Below are 26,463 nucleotides of genomic sequence, written 5' to 3' on the forward strand. Positions count from 1 at the left end.
AGCTTACTTGCATTTTAATTAAATAAATAAATAAATAAAGTAATCTGACAACGAATATAGGTAAGGCACGTCAAAAGGAAAACAGACTATATTGCTGGGAAAGAAAGGTTATTGAGTGATGATCAAATTAAGTTCAAGTATAATAAAAGACCGCCCATGTATGTTATCGGTCTATTAGGGCATTGAAAATGGTGTTCTCCAGTCTGCAATTTAAGCCTTAAGTAATGTCCGTCACTGAGATAACCTGGTTTAGAATTTCAGATTCGTTCAGCCCTGGTCTTTCAGACTTTAGTGATGACGTTTCGCGTAAAAATAACTCATCTACCTAGTATTTAACTGGGGTGTTTCCTATTGAGTTCGTCATTCATGCTGACCAGGTTTCGGTTATGAAATGCGTACTGCCCCATTCCTCGCGCGTCCGTATTGAATCACCGGCCCATTCTAGCCCCGCGCGCTTGCATAAGACAATATTTTGGACGGGGGTCATTGCCAGCCGCAATTCGGATCGTAAGTGAACTGAACCTGAGTGAAAGGGCTGCCTCTTGAATGTTTTGAGGTGAACATAAATCTAAAAAACAGTTTTACTTTATTAAATATGCAAGAAATGTGATTAGTGCAGTAGGAGATATGAAGTTGTAAATGAATGAATAAGCACAGTTATAAGTGTGTTTCTGTCACAGACATGTCCAAGGAAGGAAGAAAAATTTTATTGCATTAATGAAGACACGCATCTACTTTTTCCCACGTCAAAAAATAAATCCACTGCTAAAGCAGAAATCCTTTTTAATGGTAATACATATTTTGCAAGATTTTTGTCAACCCTAGAGTGGACAGAACTGCTGATTCGCAGTTCCGGGAGGGTGGCATTTGTCATGCAGCTGGTTGAGCAAGCCCGACAGACGGCGTCTTGCACGCCGTGACGTCAATGAAAAAGAAATGGCACTGCGCATATTAGCCTTTAAGCCCATTACGTTATTGGTGTCGTAAGAATTAAGCTTAAGGATGAGTGAAAATGTAAATGAGCTTTATGAATAAGGATGGATCTCCTGGGCATATCCGGCTCCAGATAATACTGAAAATGATGTAGGTAAATGTAGCTAAAAGATTTTCAGAATTTTTAACAATAACTAAGTTACAGTAACATAATTACCTAATTAGGTATTATGACAGTAGTTGCCAAATATCTTGTTTAAAATTGTAACGAAATTGACACACTAGTAAAAATACTTATGTTAGAGTACTAATAAATAATACATTATCATAAACATAACAGAATCGACGAGTATTACAACCAGCTTAGTGTTGGATCTAAATTATACGTACGAATACAATAAAGTACTTTCACTTGCATCCAATACATCGTCACATTTGCAATAATAATTATAATACTCCATAATGCTACGGGTATTATGTAAATTCGTAGTCGGCCTACGGTGACTAACTGACACAAATTCTGTGTTCCGTTTAAGAAAGTGACACGCCTTTGTTATGCAAAACGGATACTATTGGCAGTACAAAATTCTTTGTTTGTCCTGCATTGTATTGTATGTAGCATATACGCTGTGGCGAGCCACATGTCGATTGATTGGCTTACCTACACTTACAATGCTACTGGAAATTTCGGGCAAAGTATTAGGAGAAAAGCTTTAATGAAGCTACTGATGTAGAGTTCATTTACTAATAGAATATTAACAATAACTGGAAGATAAACCAACATCTTTCTTGACTAGAAAATCTAGTCGCAGGTTCAGATAGTTTAGGTTAAAGGTTGAAAATACCGAAGTGTACTTTTAGTTAAAATGATCTATTTTAATTGAAATGGGACGCGAAAGTTTAAGTTTTTAAGTGTCCTTTTAGTTTTGTAAAATTGAAATAGAATTAAATTAAAAGAAACAAATATTTTTTAAATTCAATCAATCGTTTACTACATCTAATGGAAGTAAATAGGTCCGTACAATTAGGCCACCGATATGATTCAACATTAATGTGTCTAATTACAAAACACGGCAGACATTATACATATTACAGTGTAGTAGACATATGTAACAAGTTACATGTCTGTCGTATTATTACGACAATAATAAATTGGGCGTGCGATAAACAATGCGGGTTTAGTGAAATTTTAGAAAATGTTAATTGAATTTATTTGCTAATAATGCTAATTGGTAAAACAAAGGCTTTTGTAATAATACGAATACACTGAATTGGTGTTACCTTTTTTGATGTATGATGCATGTACTTTTTTATGCGTAACAAGGCAGGTATTTGACCGAAATCGCACCTGGTGTTAAGTGAGATGCAGTCTAGGATGGTACATAAAATATCTGCCCTGTAAGTGCCTATTCACTCTCGCCCTGAAATTAAGGAGTGTAGTCCCGAATTCGGGTGTTTCAAGTCTTATAGTAACATCATAAAATCTATAAATTAAGGATTCTCCTATAAATATTTTAATTCAGTTATGATAATGAAATGTAAACACAAATCTAAATAAAATAAATATTTATAGCTTATACCTCGTTAAAAGATGCGTGAATTATGATTACTGAACCGATAGTCAAATTAACTTAAATTATTCAATTTAATTATTAATAATATGTAGGCACCATGCAATACTTAGGTAAGTATCCCTATTTGATTTCTATAAGGCAATATCAAAATCAACCAGTTTGTAAATAATACAAACTATAAATTCAGTTTCTGCAGAGAAAGATGGAGAAACTACCGGCTCAGAAAGTGCTTATTCACTTCTGTCTTTAAGAAAGTTGTAAGTTGGTATGCAATAATTTCTTTCTTGACTGTAACATCGATTATGTTACATTTGACAAACCACATATTGATCCGCGCTGAGACCTGTTTGACACAATTAAATGTAACTAGTTAGGAACACGGTTTTCTCTTGATACTGAGTATTCGTTAATAGGTAACGTTGTGTAACTTTCTTTAAATAAAATTATTGTATTGTTTGAAGGCGAATGCAACGATGTCTCATTCCTAGGTCATGATGAGGGGTCACTGGGTTCGAAACAACATGTTTTGCATATCAGAGAACAAGCCAAAAGCCATTTCATGCTTTTGTTTGTGAATGCTTAGAGTGAATATGCGGATCTTTTTAGGTGGTGAGTACATACTATGACTATGCAGCGAATATCCCTGTTTCTCTATAAATGAGTCCCACATATTGCCCCTTCTCTTCTTTACAGCATTAGTATGCATAATGCAGTTTCCCCGAACGTACATAAACATGTTATGCAACATCGACGTCTAAATATTTGCTGAAATATTTAGAGTGCAGTCACTTTAACCTTACCTACATAAGAGATGTTTGTTAAAAATAACAAAAGAAACAGCAAATGATGAATGAAGCATTGCATAACCCAACCACAAAATGATGGCAGTGTCGCCGCTAACAGCGCATCACACTTAACTCGGATCAGTCATGCGCTCGCGCCGCACACGTCAGATGAAAGTATTACTTACCAAATTCGTGCACCTTGCGAACACAATGGGCAATTTATTCGATTTCACTCTTTTCACAATTTCATATTTATTTGGGTGCCCACCTTGCCGCGGACTGGCGTAGAGCCGAGTTTATGGTACTTATAAACGCCTAATTGGCAATACGTCATTACAAATAACATTTAACAACAAATGTATTGCACTAGCTTTCCGCCCGCGGCTTCGCCCGCGTGGAATTTTATCTGTCACAGAAAAACAATATCGCGCGCGTATTTACTCACCGTTTAGACCTACCCTGGACTACGACAAATATTTTAAAACCAAAATCAGCTCAATCGGCCCAGCCGTTCTCGAGTTATAATCAGACTAACGAACATCAATTCATTTTTATTTATATAGATAGATAGATGATAGCTAGCGGCCGCCCGCGACTTCGTACGCGTGGATCCCGTTTTACCCCCTTCATCTATCTTAAGCGGTTTAGATTTTTTTCATACAAATGTTTTTTCCCGCTAACTCCCGTTCCCGTAGGAATTTTGCAATATCCTGTTGTAACTAAGCTTTAAGTTTACTAAGGTACCTGCATGTCAAATTTCAAGCGTCTATCTTACGCAGTTTAGATTTTTTCATACATATGTTTTTTCCCGCTGACTCCCGTTCCCGTGGGAATTTTGCGATATCCTGTTGTACCTAAGCTTTAAGTTTACTAAGGTACCTGCATATCAAATTTCAAGCGTCTAACTTAAGCGGTTTAGATTTTTCATACAAAAGGATTTTCCCGCTAATTCCCGTTCACGTGAGAATTTCGGGAATTCCTTTCTTAGTGCACCTCTACGGTACCTAAACTACGTCCCTTCCAAATTTCAAATGCCTACATTTAGCCGTTTAGGCTGTGCGTTGATCTGTCAGTCAGTCAGTCAGTTTCTCCTTTTATACAGGGTGTTAGGTAAATGGGTTTATGAGCCGGCACTAGCCCATGTTAACATGGGCATATAAATGGTATGGTGAAGTCAGAAATTTGATATCATCATTTTAATTTTTTAAATTTTCATACAAAATAAATTTTATAAAATCCGATTTGTATGAAAATTAAAATAATTAAAATGAAGATATCAATTTTCTGACTTCACCATACCATTTATATGCCCATGTTAACATGGGCTTGTGTCGGCTCATATACCCATTTACCTAACACCCTGTATATTTAGATAGATGACAATGCACAAATAATTTGGATCGGTCTAAACGGCATTTGTAATAAGGAGTTGGCTAATTTATTAAAAATTTCAAGGCTGGGTTGCATTGACCATCTTACATTGACTGTAACAAACGTCAAAAATCTGTCAAACTCCATACAAAAACCACCGGTTATCGTTATGGTTACGGTCAAAGTTTGGTGGTGCAACTCAGCCTAACAGTACGTTTAAACCATGCTTCTACGAGTATAAGATGAAAACGAGGAAAATTTTGAAGGAAAATTCTTAATTTTCGATCGTTTGTGTAATATTTCAGTACCAACATTAACGAAAATAAATTCTGCTCAATTTATAAACATCATAAAACACATTAGGTAATAGCTGAAGCAATTAATATCTAAAAACTTAATGAAGTTCTAAATAGGATTTAAACAGTCACAAAGATGTTAATTTATAATAAGGCATAATTCCAAAACCATAAATTACAAAGATCCAATTTCTATTAAATTGTAATCACAAACAATGAAAGTCCATTACGTTTCTGAAAGTCTGTCTGAACATAATGCGCCCAAAGTTTAAACTATCACTATATTTAATTAATTCAAATGTCGTAAAGAGGCATGAAGCTACGAACAAAGATTAAGCAGACGGATGATTTAGTTACTCTTTTGGAACAGATAAAAGAACATTTTATCATAATTTAAATCTCTTTTATGAGCTCTCCCTTATTATAAAGAATTTACTTTGAGTTTTTTTCGCTTTCGGTTGAATCTGAGATTGAAATTTCACGCTTTGTGCTTTGCATTGGCTGCTGAGATAATACCTATAATGTAGAGTCTAGATTCTAGGCTCTAATACTTTTACTGCAGGTGACTATTATTTATTACATTATTAGACTTGGAAAGGCTATTTTATTTAGTTTACGGGTTCGATACTTATAACTATAACTGGTGAGGTTAACTTCAAACGCAACAATTAAATATACCATTAATGCTAATTAATCGGAACTAATAAAAATAATAATGTTCACGTTTTATACATACTTACAACTAGCGGCCACCTGCGACTTTGTACGCGTTGATCCCGTTTTACCCCCTTACCACCCCTAATGGGTTTCGTAAAATCCTTTCTTAGCGGATGCCTAGAAGCGGAGTCAGTCAGTCAGTCAGTCAGTAACTTTTGAGTTACGAGTCAGTAACTTTTGAGTTAGATAGAGACCGCCCGCGACTTCGTACGCGTGGATCCCGTTTTACCCCCTTAGGGGTGGAGTTTCGTAAAATCCTTTCTTAGCAGATGCCTACGAAATTTCAGCCCGATCCGTCCAGTGGTTTGGGCTGTGCGTTGATAGATCACTATGTCAGTCAGTCAGTCAGTCACCTTTGAGTTATATATTTAGATTTAATAACGATTAAACTACTCATTGATCGGAACTTAGAATGTATGAATAATAATTTAACATATCAAATGAAATTGAAGTCAGATTACGCTAGGAAACACGAAATATTGACACATAAAGAAGAACCAAAAAAAACGGAAAAGTAAGTTAAATCACTGACAAAACGAACATATTCGTAAGGTCATAGCAAACTTTTTGAAGTATATTACTATAGTCTCTATTGACACTGAAACCTGAAATCGTAGAAAAATATTGGGCGGAAAATAACACGTGTTCATGGAGTATATAGAACGCTGCTACGAAATCTCGTAGTCGTAGCGCTCGTAGCGGAAACCGAGGAAAGGATCAACCTATAATGAATAATGACAACACAATCCTTAGTTATTTTTAATATTTAGTACCTTTAGGAGTAATTTCACCAACATTACTCGTACCTATATCAAATAACCTTGAAAGGGATGAGTCCTGAAAATATGAAAATTAGTAATAATGATGGCCTAAATGTACCTACAAAATAGACAACCTAAATCGTGACCATTATGGCTCTAGATCGTAATAAAATTACCTTTTAAATATAATTTTCAATTAACCGAATGGTTACCAACTTTACGAGCAAACTGGCAGGTGAACTTGGCGTGCGCGTCATTCATAAATCCATATGAGGTACACAGGCTCACCCGAGAAAAACATTGGGTAACAAAAAAGGTGACAGCCCACGCGCATTCTTAGCTCATCATAACGTCATCAAAGGATTTCAAAATTCGAATCCTCTTGTCGATCCGGGATAGAGGCGGCGGCGGTGCCGGCAGAACTTTCACGCGTATAAAACGGTGCGGGCGCCGCGGGCGCGGCCAGTGCGCTCGACGTATACGAACCACGGCGCACGGGCATGCGCGCGGACCACGTGAAAACGAAAGTGACAGGTGATCGAACCAGACTGTGACTTGTGATTGTGAACTCTGGAGCAGTGCTCGAAGCTGTGATATCCCGTGACGGTTGCTGGACCTGAAAACGCCTGTGAAGGTACAAGGCTTGTGTGCTTGTGGTTGGATTACTGGACGCTGTTGTGCTGTGACACCTGCTACGAGGTCCCGGCGACCCTTAAACTCGTATTTGTAAGGGAAATTACACAGTCGGATATTCTATTCAGAGTAGTAATTAAAGTTTATTTCTTATAAGTATGAAAAGTTTTGCTCATAATGAATACTTACTGAAAAAATTGCATCTCAAGATAGATAGGAACTAGAGCTAAACATGAGAATAAGAGCATAAGCATAGCTACACTACATTGAAACTTCTATGAGATTAATATGCAATGCATAGCTTATTAGTTTTAAATATGAGCACTTGAGCAGGATGCTACTGATAGATTGTACATAATAATTATGTATCACATACAATTACATACCTAGGCATAGTTTACATATTTAGGTAAACACACTATTTGACATATTTTACAAAGATAACGGATGTACTACCCAAAGTATTTTAAATGGGTCTTTTGTATGTATAATTATTATTTTCTTCTTTATTACTATTTCCAAAAAAGATTTTAAGTAGGGATGTTTATATTACTTTTTATACCCTATCTGTAGTAATAGACTTTGTTTAGTTCGGGACTAGATGACACAGTGTAAAATTTATTCATTTTTTCTTTTTAATCAATTCAATCAAACATTATCAGATGTTTATCATCTGTAACGTCGTACGAAAATTACCAATTTCCCGGCAACTAGATAATTATAATATGCATAATATAACCATCAATTATAGTAACGAAATGTAATGTACTTATAAATATACCTCAATCATGATTACTGTCCAGCTGTAGAAAGTTGCATAATTTTACTTTCACTGGCGTACATCCGCCGAAATAATCTTTCGCATATCGCGTACATTTGAAATACTCATTTACATGCACGTATTTTTTTATTACACGCGGCTGATGATTTTTAATACAAAGTAATTAATGTTGCCTAGAAATCTGCACTTTATTGAGATGGTAATAAGAGTTAGAACATCTCTACAAACGACATGTGGTGTAGCCGGTGTGGAAAGTGGGCCACGCGTCACAGAGCTCGCATTTTATAGGTGTATGAGGGGTTTCTCGTTTACGCTAATATGTGAAATGGTAGTAAATAGGTTGTAATAAAGTCAACCTGTCGGATAAATATATTAGCGTCTCCTTCTTTAGGTCTTATGTGCGCTTAAAGTATCAGCAGTCAGCAAATTATTATAAGAACTTCTAACTGTTTCAAAGTTCTCAAGTACGGTGAAAACTTACTGTTTCTATAGTAATAAAAAACCTTATATTTATTCGGTTCTACAATGTTTTAAAATAAGATGGTTTACCTGGAAACTTCAATTAAAAACAATCCAACGTTCATTATGATTGCATTTCAAAGCAAAGTTTCTGTCCAAAAATGTATTTTTTTATAAAAACAAACGTTCAGTAAGTTAATTGCTGCTATGTACATTGTATATAGATGTTATTAGACAAAAAATAGAGAAATCGATATTTGTAATTCGAATAAAAACTACTAGTTTGTTCAGTGTTATCGCAAGAAAGTGTTTTATTGCGAGAAAAATAGTCGTTAATATGTTAGTTGATCGACATTGTACTCAGTAATCCATCATTTATTGTCACTGATTCGTGACAAATGTCGCTCGATTCTTGTCACAAATCGACTCAATATGAGTTTAAGATTAAGATGAGAGAGAACCACTTATGTTCATTCGAGTATAAATGTTGACTGAAAGTTTATATTGGTAGCCTTAATTTCATTCAACTTCTAGATCTAGTTTTATAAAGAACTTCTGACACGGTGTTCTAAAGTTGGATTCCTTACTTCATCAATTAATAATGTTAAACCTTGTTTGCATGCGTTGGATGTTTTTAGTCCCAGTTACAAAGATTATAGTCCTTTGGATAACTGCAATGTGCAAATTGCCGGCCTAAAAGCATACAGTGGCTTATCACCATTTCACACCAGGGTTTTAAGAGCTTACACGATAAGGTGAATTGCAATAATCTTTTTTAAACGCTTAACGATTGTAATATAGATACTCGGGTATAAGTAGTTAACGGTTTCATTGACGAAAATAATTGTATTGGCATCTTTGCTCACGTACTCCTTACCTCGAAATAAAACGAATAAACTTAATGCCTGCAATGCCTGAACGCAATTAGATTATTTTAAATACCTACCAATTGAAACCTATGAAGCTTAGGCTTTAATAGGAATAATAGTGTATTAAAAGAAGTTTGAGACAGGGCTATCTCCCAATAAGTATATCAGTTGAACATTGACTGAAACCTTCCTGGATTTGAACAAACGTCTTTGCAAAGGATATAACTCGATGAAACCGTGAAGTAATATTTCTAGAAATAGAAATGTAAAACGGAGAGCTTCTCTAAAAATCTGAAAAATGAAAAGCTATTAGGTAATGGGTAATAATTACGGTTAAAAGTGTTACGTCCTTGTGTTTAAAACATTGCAAAAAATTCAGGACAGTGGGTAACCCGCGATTGCAAAACCGTAAGAATGCCATGTTTATTTTTTAGCTGTTTTTGTTACTCTTTGCGTTTATCTCTGCGGATATGGTAATTGCGAACTTGCGTTCTGCACCGAAGTAGGTAAACTGTTGCAAAATCCGTCCACACACAGTAGGACTTCCCATTGTATTGTTCAGATGTGGGTTTTGTAACGTGTGTTACGGTGCTCGGTCATCGCCAGAGATTGTCTTCAGACTTGGGTAATACGCGTTGCAAAAGGACATTTACTTAGGGTGAACCAGCTCTAAAAATACTGATGCTAGCTTTTTTAACTAATGAAATATTTTAACTACGTATACTTAAAATAAAATTCACTAAAGGCTTTAGAACGTTTAAAAAATATAAGTTGTTCCCATACTTTTTCAGTACGATGATAATAAAAAATTGATAAAAAATATCGCTATTTAATTTAATTTAAAGTGTCATCTAGGTATACACATCGGCGTATAAAATATTCGAGTAATAAATTTTGCATATTTAAATAATATTATAGATCTAATATAAAAGATGTGAGCGCTCGTAAACACGTTGATATTATCATAAACACTTTCGTTAACGCGGTAGGAAACGAATGCTTATTACAACTTCTCAATAATTGTCACTTTCTCTCTCAGTGTGTAAGTCCCATGTTTACCGGTTAATTCTTGAATGTAACGGAAACACACTGGAGAAAGCGTTAATGAGCTACCAGTTTTTAATTTCCGTCAAGATGGCTAAAAACTCGAGAACGCTCAAAAGAAAACAAACATCTCATAAAATTTGCGCGAATCGCAAGTTGATATAACTTAATTGGTTATGTGCTGAAAATGAGCGATAGAGTTAATTTAATTATTATAGTCTTTTTCACGTAAGATGATCCGTATGACACTTCAAGGTTATCCATATTACGCATACTACATATGCAGAATATTTTTGAAAAAATATTTGTATTTTATTAGCAATATAATAAAAAAAAATTAACTACTTCTCTTGAAATATATAGTAAAATCTGAGTCTATTGATTATATTTTAATTAAATACGATGTAAAAATATTTTTTATTTAATGTACGCAATGTGTGAAACGGAATAGATTTAGTGCTGGGGTATTTCTTGTATAATAAAATCGATTATTTCCGCGGTTCATTAATCGATTGCAGTGAATACTTAGTTATTAAAAACATCACAAAAATCAACTATATTTTTCGATTATTGACTTTAATAAACGCATTGAAAATAAATTAATAGTTTTTAATTTCAAGAAACAGAACCAGTACTTTTTAGGAATCGTTTTTTTTTAACACGAACCATGAAATTTGAATATTATCAATAAAAAATTGTTACAATAATATTTGTAATATAAAAAAAAACATGTTTTTTGTTAAATAACACCTAAACAAAATATTTATCTAAAAGTAGGTTTTACTAACTCTTCCAAAAAAATCGATAGATAAATCGCTATGGTTTAGTTATGTGACATCTCTAAATCTTTCAAACTCCAAACGTCATACGGATCATCTTAGGTGAAAAAGACTATAAGTTAGTTAACACTGAACAAGTTTATTCAGGTTTACATGAAAGGCTCGTATAGTAGAGTCAATCACATTTCATATTATTCGTCTGTAGAGTCAATCACATTTCATGTTATTCGTCTGTAATTAACATATTTTTTTGATAGTTTACATCACGCAGTTAATTAAAAAGTAATTGGATTTTAGAGCTACATTTAGGTCTCATTTTAGAGACATTTTGCATTGAAAATTGAAATTCATCAATGTAGTTATTGGTGGCCAATTTTCTCGTGTAAATTAATCAAATGTCATACTTAGTAGCAAGGTATAAAGTTATTCGCATGACTTGTGAAGCTAGATCGTTTTCCCTTAATCGATTGCGTGGAGCGAGTATCAGATGAGATGTAAGCGAGCTCAGCGGCTCGAGTCGCAGGTTGGAAAGCGAGTCAGTGTGTCAGTTCTCAGTCCCAGGCGCTCCTCACCCCACACTCTATCTAAATGTACTTGAGAAAGTACTTAATTGTTAAAAAGGTTAAAGTGCATGCAAAGAAGTAAGGTACAATACAAATAGCCCGTCAAATCAAAACTGTAAGAAAGCTGCCGCACCTAAAGTTTACTAACTACATTTCAATTCATGTGTACTTTGATGCATCAAAATCCCATAAATAGTCGTCTCAACACTGAAAGAACAAATACACAATTCCTCATGATTTATTTTGACAAAGCACTGTTTATAAAAAGTGAATGAACATTTAATCTTACATGCCTGTTTCATCCAATCTAGCTTGTCAGCGGGCACACTTTTGAGGCCACAATAAATTATCTGCGAACTATCACTGCTCGTTTGTTTGAAAGATGTTAAACGTTTTTATCGCATCTACCGATTATATTGTTGCGAGTACTGAAGCGGTATTATTCGATGTCCGATTGTCTGACCCGAATAGATTGTATTGTGCGTGTCGAAAGCTATGCGCGGAAAATGATGACTCATTATGTAAACACAGAAAAGGTGGACATTATTGGAATTCCGTTTAAGATGAGCTGCAATTTTCTCCATAACTCCCACAAAGCCTAATATAATTTTAGCTACATTTTTGTTTCCAACGTTGCAACTTGTGTAAAGTAACCATTTAAGACAAATTTATGTTTTCACATTTAAAAAAAGATAAGATTGAAAAATGTGCATAGCAGATACAGTTCATCACACGTTGACGTGTTTTTTCGGGTCTCGATTCATTAAGAATCATATGATTTCCCCACAACGAACCGTGTTAAACATTGAAACATATTGCATCGAAATCTAATTTATTGGCTACGTTCAGAATTAATTTGAATCAGGCGCCGCGCACAAATTAATCAGCAGTGACATCTATTAGATCGAGATAGTGTTATAAATAAAACTGGGACAGTGATGTGGCCGATCAACCTGTTGTAAAAGTTGCGGGTCAAAAAACTAGATCTTCGAAGGAAGGGCGGGATCTATGCTGGGTGGAGCGGTTGTTAGCGCGGCCGGTTCTGTCGCATAAACATCGCTGCCTTAATTGCATTTGCGCGCCGAGCATGCAATGGGCACGGCGAAAAATATTGCACTTGCACTAAATGCACCAGATTTTATCCCCGCAACACTTTTATGGACATCTGAGGGTAATAATTTTAGTATTATCTCGAGAAAGTGCCGATTAAGTAGCATGCTACTCTGAATCCAGAAATAATAATTTTCGGGAAGTGGCAGATTGTTTTGACATTGTCGGTCGAGTTACACTTTTGGTAAAGATGCTCTTATTTGAGGAGGTTTTGGCAATGATGGCATGTCGTCATGTTCGGGTCATTGCAAGGAAATAAGATGTCATCCCGTCCGTAGGTACTAGGTACCTACTCGATATTGCTGTGATGTCAGAATTGACACAATCACCCTGAATTACACAACTTCATTTAATTACCCGTGTAAAAGTGCATTTTTTACACACACACATGGTTAGCAAGAGTCGGATCGCATTTGCTTAAAATAAAAGGAGGATACTTCGTCATGGGGAGTGTCAAAGTGGGTCTTATTGAAAGTTTTTTTATGTATGTGCTGACGTAACGTGTTTTATTTTTACCGTCAGATGAAACTGACGAGAAATGCGGTTATGCGAACAGTGGTCAGCTACAGCTTTCCAACGATTGTTTTGATCGATTCGATGGCTCGCGGCGACGATTTAACGCTCGCTTCAAGCGATTCAAGCTCAGGCTATTACGGGCAAATTAATGGATATGCACATTATATCCCACAACATTTTCACGCCTCCTAATTTTTGGAAGCGCCCATCTTATTTTAATTGCGAGCAAAATAATAATTAAGTTTCGACAAATAACATCCATTCACTTTCAAATTGCTGCGAACAGTTATCAATTTCACCGCAAGTAACATTTGGCAAATTGTAAATGCGCGTAGTTAGTAAAAAATTCGATGGCAATAACTTTTCGAAAATACTGATCATAAACGTTCGCATTGAGATTTGTAGAGCATCTTCTTTGACATAAAAAACTAAGCTTTGCGAGTTCTTTTTATATCGTGTGTGCTGTAAAAACTGAGGTGACCCTATAACGGGGCCCATTTTGGGAAACATAAAATTATAAAAATTTGAAACAAATACCTATATTGATTTAAGCCTGCTGTCCTAACTAGATTGTTAAAATTACACTTTTCTCAACTAGTAATCGAAGTCAGAACTTCCTATTAGCGACAATTCATGCATGTATCACTGTAACTGATTTGATGTGTATTTTTATCTACTTGCATAGAAACAAGTTATTACAAATCGCGATAGATAACAAGTTCATTTCCATATGAGTAGCCCGCATGCGATAGAGCCCCCATGCTCCCGGGCGGCGGCGAGGAAACTCGCTAGATTTCACTTTTGCTGCACTCCTATCGGAGACACTAACTTGAAAGTTTCTCCCTTGACAGCTGGCAGATTTGCTCGCAATCTAATGGCATGCCGCAAATGGAACATAAACTTATATTTCATCTTTCACCCTCGCAACGTACCTCGAGTCTCGACAGACTGCAAATTGTGAAATGTTAATCTCATTATTATTCATGTGAAAGCAATGACTGACAGAAACTGTGCATGTAGTTTACATAATATCATTATATTCGCTTGCAGCTCGCTATTGTTTTATATCACAAAAGAAACGGAAAGTGCTAATTGGACAGTGAATATTGTGGGCATTCCTATATGCATTTTATGAATTATATTTAACGTTAAATTGGAGAAAGTAACTCAAATTATTGTGCTCCAATTATGTTGCGATGTTTAGAAGTTAAGGCAAATGTCTTCCACGCTCCGAGGTGAGGCGGATGTGGTTCAGAGATAAACGACAAGTTTAATTTAAGTTATGAGATAAGAACGCCTCGACTCTTGATAGCTTACTAGCACCCGGATTCGTAGCTGTTTATATTTACTGGCAAGCTTTTAAGCTTTAATCATTTCAGACCATTGTTGTAACAATGTAAAGAGACACTAGCAGCATATTGGATCGAATTCAAACGAGACACAATAATGATATGTGATGCATAATCTGTCACGCATAGAAATCTCTAATTAGATGCTGGCTACCGCTTGAGTAAAACGTATCTGCGTAGCCACTAATTTGTCTGATTAATTGTCGGATAGCTTAGATTAATATCGCTTAAATCTCGCAGATGGTAATTACATTGTATGGCAGACCGCAGCTCAGTTGCTCTTGTTCGTTTTAAAAGACGCCGATGTTCTATCTAACATCTTGTCAAAATATGTGTATGGAACCAGTTAGACGATTAAAGGGCTCGCTCGCATCGATCTAGTGCATTATTTATTACGCCGTCGATTTCTCGCGGGCGGTCTTAAGATTTCACCACTTTCATCTCGTATTTACAAGTATGTACACGCCAGGTCTTCCATCCTTGGAACGCTTGTCATTTTTTGTGTTTGAACAAGTGCTTAGAAATACTTGTTCCTTCTGTTTGCCTGAGTAGATAGGCCAGGAGGTAGATATTTCTAAGCAATTGGAATTATAAATTAAGTTATCCGTTACAGTCGTCTGTCTCCTTGACGGAAGAAATTTTGATATGGTGATAGTTTGCGTTTACAATGTAAAACTGATGGGAGTCTGTTATAAAAGGCATATAATATTTTCCCATAAAAACTTAATTGACATTTGAATTGTAAATTGAGTTTTCATAGCGCTTTAATAGTTTTTAATGTATGTAAATATGTATAGCCAGATGAGAGATAACGAGCCTGTGATTATCTTCACCAATTTTTCGCTTTAATGAGCTCTAGTCTTTACATCGGTTGTAAGTGATGTTTAATTATACTTATCGTTAAACAGATCTCCTAACACCGCCCTATTATAGTAACAGAAACTAAAATTAGCTGCGGTAAAGCAAAATAGCTTTCACTTTCTACTGTTTCCGCCAGTCGCGCTACGGGAATGACTTATCGCGAAAATAGACCATTGTACGCCACCTCATTGTTCCAAGGACGATTTCACCACGACAATGTATACGACATAGATAGCTTACTCGGTAATAGAATTATTATGTTTATGACATCATAAAAGGAAACAATAGCACAATAGTAATGTCTCACTCCTTATACGGAAGACCTTACCGCGTAACGAAATGCAGGTGTAACAACCGGACGGTTGGTGGTTGCCAAATTTTTTGCTGATTAGGCTTTACTTATAAAATAATTAACCTCAATAAGATTAATAGGTAATCGCTATAACTGAAGTAATAGTAGTTAGGAACATTACTACGAAACGTCACTTCGTAGCAAACGACTACGAAGTAGTGCTACGAATCCGTATTAGAAACACATAAAAGCCAATTAAGATGCTTCCAGACACTTAGACAACTTTTATGATTTGTATATTCTAGTTGTTGAATTTGTCATTTTATTCTTTAAATAATCAAATAGTTAACAAAATAATCAAAATACATTGAGATTTATTTATGCTGATCTTAAAGTTAGAGTAGCTGAGAGAAAACCAAAATTTTAGTTCTGGCTGTCATGATTATTAACATTTTTATGTTTAAATATGGTTTTAACGTTAGTTAACGAAAGTTATATGTTATTATTCCAGCAGAGTAAGTATTTAAAATGATGTTAGATGAAAAACATGTGAAGTTAATTAATTTGAGTTGAGTTAAGCGTAATTTTTTACAGTTTAAATTGAAAAATATCGTGATAGCTGTCGACGTGACATTGATCAAATGTTTTGTTGAATCTCGGTTCCGATCAAAGTAGTACGCGTGACTCATTCGTGAAAAATGTCCAAAACAGCGGACGCTGGTTTTCTTAGCGCCAATGAGCCGTATTGTTTTCCAGCATACTAATACAGGTATTTGGGTGAGGCGTGTCTCTGTAACCTCGATTTTACTAACTTTTGCTTTTATTTCTTTATGTTTTTATCTTGTGAAAATGTCAAAGATAACTTTGAACTTCGAAAAAGGGAGACGCCCCTTAGGAAGGGTTGAGTTAAGGATACATTTTCCGTAGAAGTCACTTTTCAACATGTCGTAATATCTATTTGTGCGGGTGTTTTAGTAATGTAACTATGTTAGCAGTTAAGTGATAAGGACTGTGTAATAATAGTTTATCTTTTTGTTGCAGGTTTTCAAAATCCGAGTAACTTGCAAATATATGTCACCAAGATAACGTTTTGGTAAGTACACTTATGGAAGTTCATTTCTAAAACGATCCAAAGTAACGTATAGATTAAAGACTGTATGTGTGGAACATGTAACAGCGACAGATGAAAACTGAATCTTTGTACAAACATAAAATGAAAATCATAATTGAAGTAGATCTATCGCTGCTGCATGTCTTTTATGCCAATCAAGATGTAGTCAAAATACTGACCTTAATTTAATAATAATAAATTGACGAATAATTTAAAAAAATAAACATAAACGCAATTTAACGAGCCCAAATGATAGACTTTCCGTCATTAATTTAGAAAGGCTTGCGCGTTATAATTTATCGCCCACCAATTAATTTTGGGCTGCTCTAAGATTTTCACTTATCATTATGCAATTTCAATTCTCATGTATCAAATTGTGCAATGTGAGCTCGTTAAAAGACGGAAACGAGCTATAGTTTGTGCTCACTCGATCATTCTCGGCGAAATGTATCGGCTTTCTCTGCGGTAATTACTCGCAGATGCTGCCGAAACTTGTGTTACGTAACTCCTGTAAGAGCATTTGGAGTATGTGGCGCGGGCGCAGCTTGCGAGTGAAAGTACTGAAGGGTCACGTTTGACCGGCCTCGCTGTTTTGTTTTTGAGTATCTAACAAAAATATAAGAACGTGACGAAATTACGATCCAAAACGCAGAATTTGGTGGCAATTTTTGATGTCTTAAAGTTGGAACTGCAGTCTTTCTAACTGTGACACGTGAGGATTCATCGTACCCCTTTATTCAAGGATGCTACTTTACCTACTTTGATACCGTTTTAGCGCATTGTCGAAACTGTAATGTGGTAATAAATGCTGGCTTATAAGATTGAAATGGATTGTAATGTAATACGAACAATGTTTTGGAGCTTTCGTCAAACTGAATGCACCGTGCTCATGCCCGTAACGTAATCATGGGATGTTTCCAAAAAAGGCCCGACAGTTGCCATTGAACTTTGCTGGCCCTCATCGGAGTGAAAGCCATGATTGCCGCAGGCTGATGATGATGGTAGAGTCGAGTCATCGTCCTTGAGTCGGCATCCGCTTTGTGAACCCGGACCAAGCGCTTTGGTTTCGAAACAATTGCGAGTAGAGTCACCATGACTTGAGACAGTTTTGAAGTCAAAATATGTATAAATTAAATTATTGATGATTGAGGTTCGATCGAAAAAGCACAGCTTTTTATCGAGCATTACTAATTAAATTATGGTCCGTCTTGTAGAACAATACTTAGACTTGAATCCAATATCCAACATCACATCCGATGATATGGTACCTAATACTTTTTTAACCCAGATAAATACTTAAGTACCAATTCATGTACTCGATATACGAGTACTGTCGTATTGGATACTCAATAATTTGTCTTAGGGACATTTCAAAAGTTAAGTTTTAATTCTCAGATTAATTCTTAAAAAAAAACTGTCCCCGTAAAGCAAAAAGAAAGGTCACAATGTGAGGTCAGACCCCATCAATTACCCCGAGCTTGCGCAATATCGGGAGCGACGCCCTCGTCCTTGAGCCGTAACTTTCTCTTCCGTGCGCCCGCGCCGTCCTCGCGTATCTCACATTTTACGCTCCACGCCCGTGAAGATTTCATGCAATGATAAACCCATCACGCCGCCATTGACTTTTTTAGTAGCAGAGCTATTGACATAATTTCGGTTACACTTCTTTGAAATAGTCCGAGTAGCCTAAAAAGCGTGAGATAATTAGTTTCTGTATTTCTTGTTGCCGTGATAACATCAAAAGAAATAAAGCATGGCTTTACGTAGTTATTACACTTTTGTGATTTAAATCTAAACTTTCGACAACTTTATAACTTAATCAGAAACTAATGAGCATCGCTGGTGAATTCTTAAAATCTAGACTTACATGCAATTATGGTCTAATAGCACGTGATCTTAATAACAAATGCACCCCAGAAGTGGACTAGCAACAAGCCGATAAGGACGACGGTTTTACCATCAAAGCTCATTGACCAAGTATGCGTCAATAAGTGGTACAGAGTTAACTGCTTGTATAATCGCAATGATCGGCAAATTGTCGCCGGGCATGCCTTTAACTGCATGCGCCCCGCGTAGATAGGCCGAGTTTACATGCTGCTCACCTAAACACGTAATTTTATGCTGCCGCGCATGCCAGCGATAGGTCACCGCATACATTAGTGCAAGCGACACACATCCGCTCAACGCGATATGATATAACAATCTCATTCAGGAATATGCAGAATTTTCTTTTAAAAAACTTTCTCACGCAAAAATATGTCTCGTGATCGTGACATATGAATTTTTAATACATTATCAATCAACCTCAAAACGCTTAATTAAATGGCAAACAATCAACTAAGTCGCTGATTTGAGGTCACCTCTATCTTCATTCAGACTATATTGATAATTTATTCAAATCGCATCATCTATTGGATGTTTTCATTATCGTGAATGCAGTCTTCGCGTTAACGGCGTCGTAATTCGATAGCCTGCTGCGAGATACCAGTTTCAGTATCTGTGAAAAGTGCGGGCTCTCTCTGCTGCCGGCTCGACGGGTTGGAAATGTCGGGAAACGCGTGGGTGTTGCCCGGCTACTAAGTTATTTTTGCTCATCGGCTCTTTTATCTTGCGGAGCTTCCGGATGGTTAATTTATTTATGGCTTTCAAAATGATACTTTCAGTCAAGCGATATTGCACCTAAATGAAGCTTTATTTTTATGTGCGACTAAAGATTGATATTTCATTATTGAAGTTAATAAACGTTTATGTTCTAATCAATGAGTGACGGCACTCTTAAGTGATTTTCCCAGCGAATGCAAATAAGGCAATTTTCATAGTAAACTAGGCCGGTTTCTACGGCACGCGGAAACGCTAGCGTAAGTTAGGGTGACATTTATCTTTATATTGTGGTTTTACTTTTATTAGGTAAGTACTTTGATATTTATGCGTTATGCACTTCGGACGCATGTAAAATCCCCTTACCTACCACAGTATCTATTTTGAATATCAAAGTAGGTAATAACTTTCGTACCCATAAAACATTTTAACTTATATCGCTCACACTTTCTGTTTATTGGTGCGACTAATATTGACCTACAGATTATATCTCAAATACAAACGTACTTGTTATTTTTGTTTTTGATATTCTAATATGGCGACCGCAAACGCACGTTTGCGCTACTCCTATTGTGGCTGGATAAGTTTATTGGGCCGAATAATTTATCAGTCCTATCGGATTACTAAGCTAGTGAAAATGTCTGTCGGTTTGTCACGCTCAGTTGCTGTTTACGCTTGCTTTATTGGAACATAGAAAGCAGTAATAATATAAACCCATATGGGATTATTTTACTGTATAAGTATTCATTCACGCACGGCGATGTGGCATGAGTGGAGGTCTAGAAATTAGCGCATTTCTTTTAAAGCATTGAGAATCGTGTTTTGAAACTATTCTCAAAAACTTTTCTGATTACAAGCAAAAGCATGTTTTAAAGAAAATCCCTATGCTGCGTGTTTCCTTTATTACGCTTTAATTTACACTAACAATAGCTTTTCCAAAAGTCCCGAGCTTTTTCTATATCCTTTTGCTTCATAACTAACGAGGCATGGCAGTGTATAATTAACTCTGCATTTTAAACCTTAAGGCGAAAATGTATATCTTTAACTTTCCTTTCAAGCCTATCGCACTTTACCATAATATTACCAGATATTTATGAGCTTTCATAGTCGTGGAATGAAATGTGCGCCTTCACAAATCACATTTACTTTCATTTGCACCTCCCAGACTAAATTTGTCATCTTTTTTCGGCAAGGAATTTTGATTAGCGAAGAAAAATTAATAAGCAATTGGCGTTAAGATATTTTGTTACATTTTTAGCAATAACATATTTTATAGTGATGTACAATTAATGTTTTTGAAATAATTACTTTTAATAAATTGCAATCAGTCAGTAAAGCATTTTCATCCGAACTTAATTATTACTTTGGTACAAAGTTATTTTTTGTTTATCGATGAATGTAGACAGTTTTATATTTTTGCTGAAAGAGCGTGGAATTTTAAATGTTTCTTAGAAAGTTGTATGCAATTACGACGGTTAATTTTTACAAGTAGTCTTTAATATAGGTCGTCCTAACAAGGTTAATATTAATAGCAAGCAATACTTGAAGCATTGGGCCACTTTCGGTTGTCATCTTGACGTCAAGCCTACTAGCCTGGGTGAGCTGAATGACGTATCTGGAGCGCTGGCGGCGCCGTGGTCAACACTATCTCTGAACTGCGCCTCCGTCAAGTTCAAATTACAACCCAACAAAAAAGCAATTACGTGCAATATACCATGAAACAAGATAATCGCGGGCTACGTTATTACTTACCTTTCAAAGTAAACTATAACATTGAAAGATTGCTACTTTAATTAGGTCAAGAAATCTCAATAAAAGTGCTATGTGTAGTTTTGGATTTTATTTCATGGAATAAAGTCGTCCACTATCACCATTTTGGAGAAAGTATTCAAATATTCCTGTATTACATGTTAAGTTACATAAGTGTACTAATATCTCAGAGTAATAACATTACTTCATAAGTTAAAGTTATCTAAATTAGAGCATTAAAACTTACACCATGGTAGCGTTAAGGCTTGACGCATTAACAAGATAAGATTTAACTGCCCGATTATGTTTAATCATAAATATCTTTATGTTTCCTGTGAGAAATTAACGCTCCTTTTACATTTTCACTGAAACGCACATTTAGAATGATTAAATGTTGTTTTACAATCAAATAAACACTGAACGTATTTATTTCCGTTTCCTCAGTCAATTACAAGCGGTTATGCGCCTTATTCGGCATCCAAGATTACCATTAAAAAGCGGAACATGGGACATATGGACCGGTTAGGTAGACTAAGGCCCAGAACAGACGGTGAAACGCAACTGCAACGAAACTGCAACTGCTAGTTACTTTTCAGTTGCATCTAAGTTTCTGCCATAGCGTCCGTTGAGAAACCACACATGACGCGCGTTTCAACCCGGTTTCAAACTGGGCGCGTCATGTGTGGTCTCTCAACGGACGCTATGGCAGAAACTTAGATGCAACTCAAAAGTAACTAGCAGTTGCAGTTTCGTTGCAGTTGCATTTCACCGTCTGTTCTGGGCCTTATTGTGACAAGTGGTTTAGGACACAGTAGCACCAATCATTAGGGGGAAAAGTTGATGCGACGTGAGACCGTAAACCCGTCTGTGTGGAAAGCCTGGCCCGTGACGAGTCGATACGCGATATGTCACACCATAAGTGCGAATTAAGTGGACGCGGAAAATATACCTTCCTGTTAACTGTTACTAAGTTACTATGTACGTACGAAACTAGTGTCAAGATTTAATTTCGATTAGTTTTACTGATTAGCTGGCGCCTGTGAAATTTCTTCACGCTTAAATCAAATATCTATCTATACCTCTAAGGGTTCTCTTATCTCTCTGTTTTATTAGTTCCACTTTCTATCTGTAACCATAATGGAGCTGAGGAATATTATTTATTGTGTGAGTTTCGTTTTTATTGTTATTTTAAGCTGACGCGTTTATGTCTTTAGTATGAAGTGTTGAGTAAGTTGTAGAGTTCACGACTTTTACTGCATCAAACGAGCAAAAGCTTTAAAAATAATAATAAATAAGCTGTAGAATATCATACATTGACCAAATCACTCGTAATTACCTAGTGTGTTTTATGAATGAATAGGTAATTATTAAGCAACGGAACCCAATTCCAAAGGTCGAGTAATGAAATATTACATACATAAATTATTGATTAATGATGATTGTCATCGGATGACTCGTGCATTTGTAAAATATTAAAGGGTAATTGTATGGAAATTATTCGAGTTATGTGTGCAGATGTCATACGGCGCCGGCGAATTATTGAGATAGCTTTCATTGATAAGTTTTTGAAAAGTTTGATTTCTGGGTAAGAATATTACGCTGAATACAAATATAGAGCTTTTATAAGCTTAAAACTATTGCGTTACAACTACTTCTATAAACTATTATTTCGGCAACTTTACTGATTTGCGACACCTCTATTAATAGAATCAAACGAATGTTTGATCAGCGAAAAAACTTTCTGTTACCGAACTGTTAAAAAACGGTTATGTAATAAAATGAAAGATCGATCGGCTAATTATACCGCGAAGGCTGCGCCCGCGCCCCGCAGGCCGCGCGACAATCGCACGCCGCTAACGAAAGTTACCGGATTTTGTGCACTTCCAATGCCAAGTGCGGCGAAGAAAGCGAGCTGCCCAGCTTCCAAGCGAAGCATCTTTAATACTGTCATCTCGCTCTCGCGGCTTAGGAGTGGACATGTAAAAGAGGGACCACGTGTGCTTAAAAGAGAAAGTGGGCCACGTTACGTTTCTCGGTACCATTAACACGGGCATTGAACGTAAACGTCAACGGATAGCATCTTTGGTTCCACGACGATGGGATTTCGATGTTATTGTCTTGTTATTTAGGCGCAATTTGGCTGCGGCGTGTTCATGATGGATGCGTACTGCGAACTTGGGCGGTTAGCCATTGATGCGGAGATGCAGAATTCGGAGAGCAACGAACTGTGGGCGCAGAGAAAGTGTTGTGGCGTAACCTTGAGCCTGTGTCGCTCTTCATCGGATCACCTAATCGATACGTCACTGCACAATGTAGTACGCAAGTGTAGGAGTACGCTCGTAATCAATTACATTAGCGGGTAGTCGCCTAATAATTACGTATGCACATTTATATACGTGCTTCTGTATATGGAAGCTAATGGCCAGCGGCCTCATATTACACTTATTATATCACTTCTTATTAATAGAGGCTCTTGTTTGAATTGGAGTGAGGCGTGGGTTAACAGTGACAGTTTTAATTATTAACATAATTATTATGTGAACAAAAAAGAAATTACAAAATAAATGTGAGAATTAGTGACCATTAAGATAAAAAGATATAGCCTAACTCACTATGTAACAGCCAAAAGTAGCTGCATCCTTTTATCGACATGTGATCGCTTTGTGCGGTAGGTACGTGATGTGAAAAACAATGGTGAAAATTCGGCACATTTTAAGTAGAATCAAGAATTTGGTTGGTGTTAGCAGATCAATCGGCCATTCACCTCCATTCGTATTCTTCGTTTTCTAAATTATTTGCCAAGCCTGCTAAAATACTGCTCGCAATCGTTGATCGAAAAGAAAATGTGCTAAAGAATATAGTTTCACTTTAACAAAACTAACATTAAATCAATTTCAGAAACCATTACATTGTTTATTAATAGCTAAGTTGCGATATAATTGCATGGGAATTCTGCTAATCTGAGAGGGGCAGCTCTATTGATTCAACAAGTGAAAACGCGTGCACAACAATAAAATTCATTTTTCATTTACTGAACGAAAGCTATTAAGACGTATTCAATGGCTCATTTCGCGTCGTCTCCGATTAATTTAAAGCTCGCATTGCTGAAACGTTGTAGTATAAATTATTGTCTTCTTTAGGAATTGCACAATAGCCAGATTACTTTCATAACCTATTCATATTTGATGAAAGATACAGCTAATTGTATTTGTCTTTGTCTTCTATTGGAAGTTAATTTTCAATTAATCTTCAAAATAAAGGAACTAACAAAAGACAACCCTCACTTAACTCATTATTATTTCCGGACTGAACATTATACAAGAAGTCAAATTATCTTGAAAAACCCATCCGCTCATTTGGTTTAGGATCATTAGAAGGCAAAGCTCACTTCCGCTAATTAATAAGCACCGAAAGTAGTTGAGCTTTAAGCTGACACTGTTCCCGCCCCCCGAAAGTCTTGTTACTTTGTTGGATTGCCACACCTTTAATGGATTTTAACATTTTAAGGTGCCGCTTCTGCAATAACTTGTAACAGAACGCGCGCATGTGATCCTTTCATGAAACCACCACTAAGGGTGACGATTGTTTTTTATTAATCAAGGCGTTATCAGTTTCAAGGAACAGGAATAATTTTCAACCAAGAGCAAAATTAAATGTGGAAGTATGGATGTTACACATAAATTCAAATGAACATTGGCACACAAATTGAACATTGGTGAGGAGTTACATCACAGTCAACTTTATTTGAAGTTTTAACCTTGTATGCAAAATGCAAAAAAATACATGGCAAGGTCTAGGAAATGGATAATATTACCTTAAATGTGCACCTAAACTACTAGCTTAAAGACATCTAATATAAAAAAAACTCGTACTTACTGTAGTTGAAAAAGATCCTCTTCAAAACTCAAGCCAAAATCAAATCTGGCTTCGTAGTCGTGTGCAAACCACCGGGCAGGTGGCCATCCATTCCCGTCACTTCACCACGTGTAATATTCAGAATGAATGACTTGTGGGCATCATCTGCGTGATACTTATTCTTGCTCGTTGTTTTCTGTACACAAAGCAATGCCGTTTGCGGCTGGCTTGATTAAACTATATCTAGGTTACATCTACAATCGTTGATAGTAATCTCATTTTCATACTAATACTCGTTCCACTCCAAATGCAAGGTTGGCTCACGTTTGTTATAATAATATGTGTGTACATTGTCTCTGCTATTATCATTTCAGTTTGAAGAAGTTCGAATTAAAATTATAACGTTGTTAAAAAATCTCGGCTAAAAATAATAGGTAGGTACCTACTAACTTAAATGAACGTAACCGATAAACTGGAAAACAAATTACAAAAACGAAAAGAATTCGAATAACGAAATGCTGAAAAATGGGATGTGGAAAATACCTCACTATTTTAGTTAACATAGTTATGGATACAGAAATGCACAAAAGTTGTGTAGTTATCTAGTCATAAAGCCACGTAATGCAGATAATGTCATACCTAGTAATGTCAACGACTGCTTAATTTTAACTTTAATGGACTTGTCGGGACAATAAGAGGTTTATAATATTTCAGTTAAAAGTGAAAATTATAAAATAATTACTCAAACACATGCCATCACGAGCGAACTTGCCAATGGATCAAAAATACCCAATAAAAACTGCAATAGTTATACATTGTGTTTAAGTCACAACTTTCCTCTGTCTGCGTGGAAGAATTCCTAAACTTAATTAAGTATCCGAGAAGATAATAGCTACTTGTGCTTGTTACAGTTAAGTAGATGTCATTATACAGCTGATCTAATTTCTATCTTGGCTCAGATAATAATTGCAAAAAATGCACCCAAGATAATTCTTGCAAAAACGCTGTCAGCCTCTAAATATTGATCACATTGACTTGCAAATTGTAGTTTAGCGATAGACAGAAAACGAAAGTTTTCAACAAAGTTACAACTCACGTTGGTTTTTGTCGATCATCTCGTGTGAAATCTGTGCATGGCTTTTTATGAATTTTAAGCGTATGATTTAAAGAGTCCCACGATCGGTGCATTGGATTCACGTTAGGTGTAAATGCCCCTCCGCGAATGTCTCATCGGTTAATTAAATAGAGATTTCTCGTTCATTGTTTAGTTTCAGAATTATGCGAAAATGCTTTCAACACAACTTTTACAATAATTTAATATACTTCAACTGTTGTAAATAAACATTTCTTTACAACATCGACGCAACGTTTTTCTTTACATGTAAATGCATTAGGCAGTATCTCACCAATAATTTTATTATTGGAAAATTTGTATCTCCCTACAGCTTTCTACAAAA

General features: G+C 36.0%; 1 protein-coding gene across 2 annotated transcripts in view; it reads left to right on the plus strand.

The window, feature by feature from the left end:
* The first annotated feature begins 6,908 nt into the window (after positions 1-6,908).
* The window catches only part of LOC135072274 (cuticlin-4), a 33,315-nt gene continuing 13,760 nt past the window's right edge, over positions 6,909-26,463 (plus strand). Inside the window, exons 1-2 of one of the 2 annotated variants that reach the window (XM_063966216.1) lie at positions 6,909-7,071; positions 16,735-16,786. The gene's annotated coding sequence lies outside the window, so the exon portion shown is untranslated. The other variant, XM_063966223.1, reaches the window with a different exon arrangement.

The sequence above is a fragment of the Ostrinia nubilalis genome, chromosome 1 (assembly GCF_963855985.1).
Source record: "Ostrinia nubilalis chromosome 1, ilOstNubi1.1, whole genome shotgun sequence".
Classification (NCBI taxonomy): domain Eukaryota; kingdom Metazoa; phylum Arthropoda; class Insecta; order Lepidoptera; family Crambidae; genus Ostrinia; species Ostrinia nubilalis.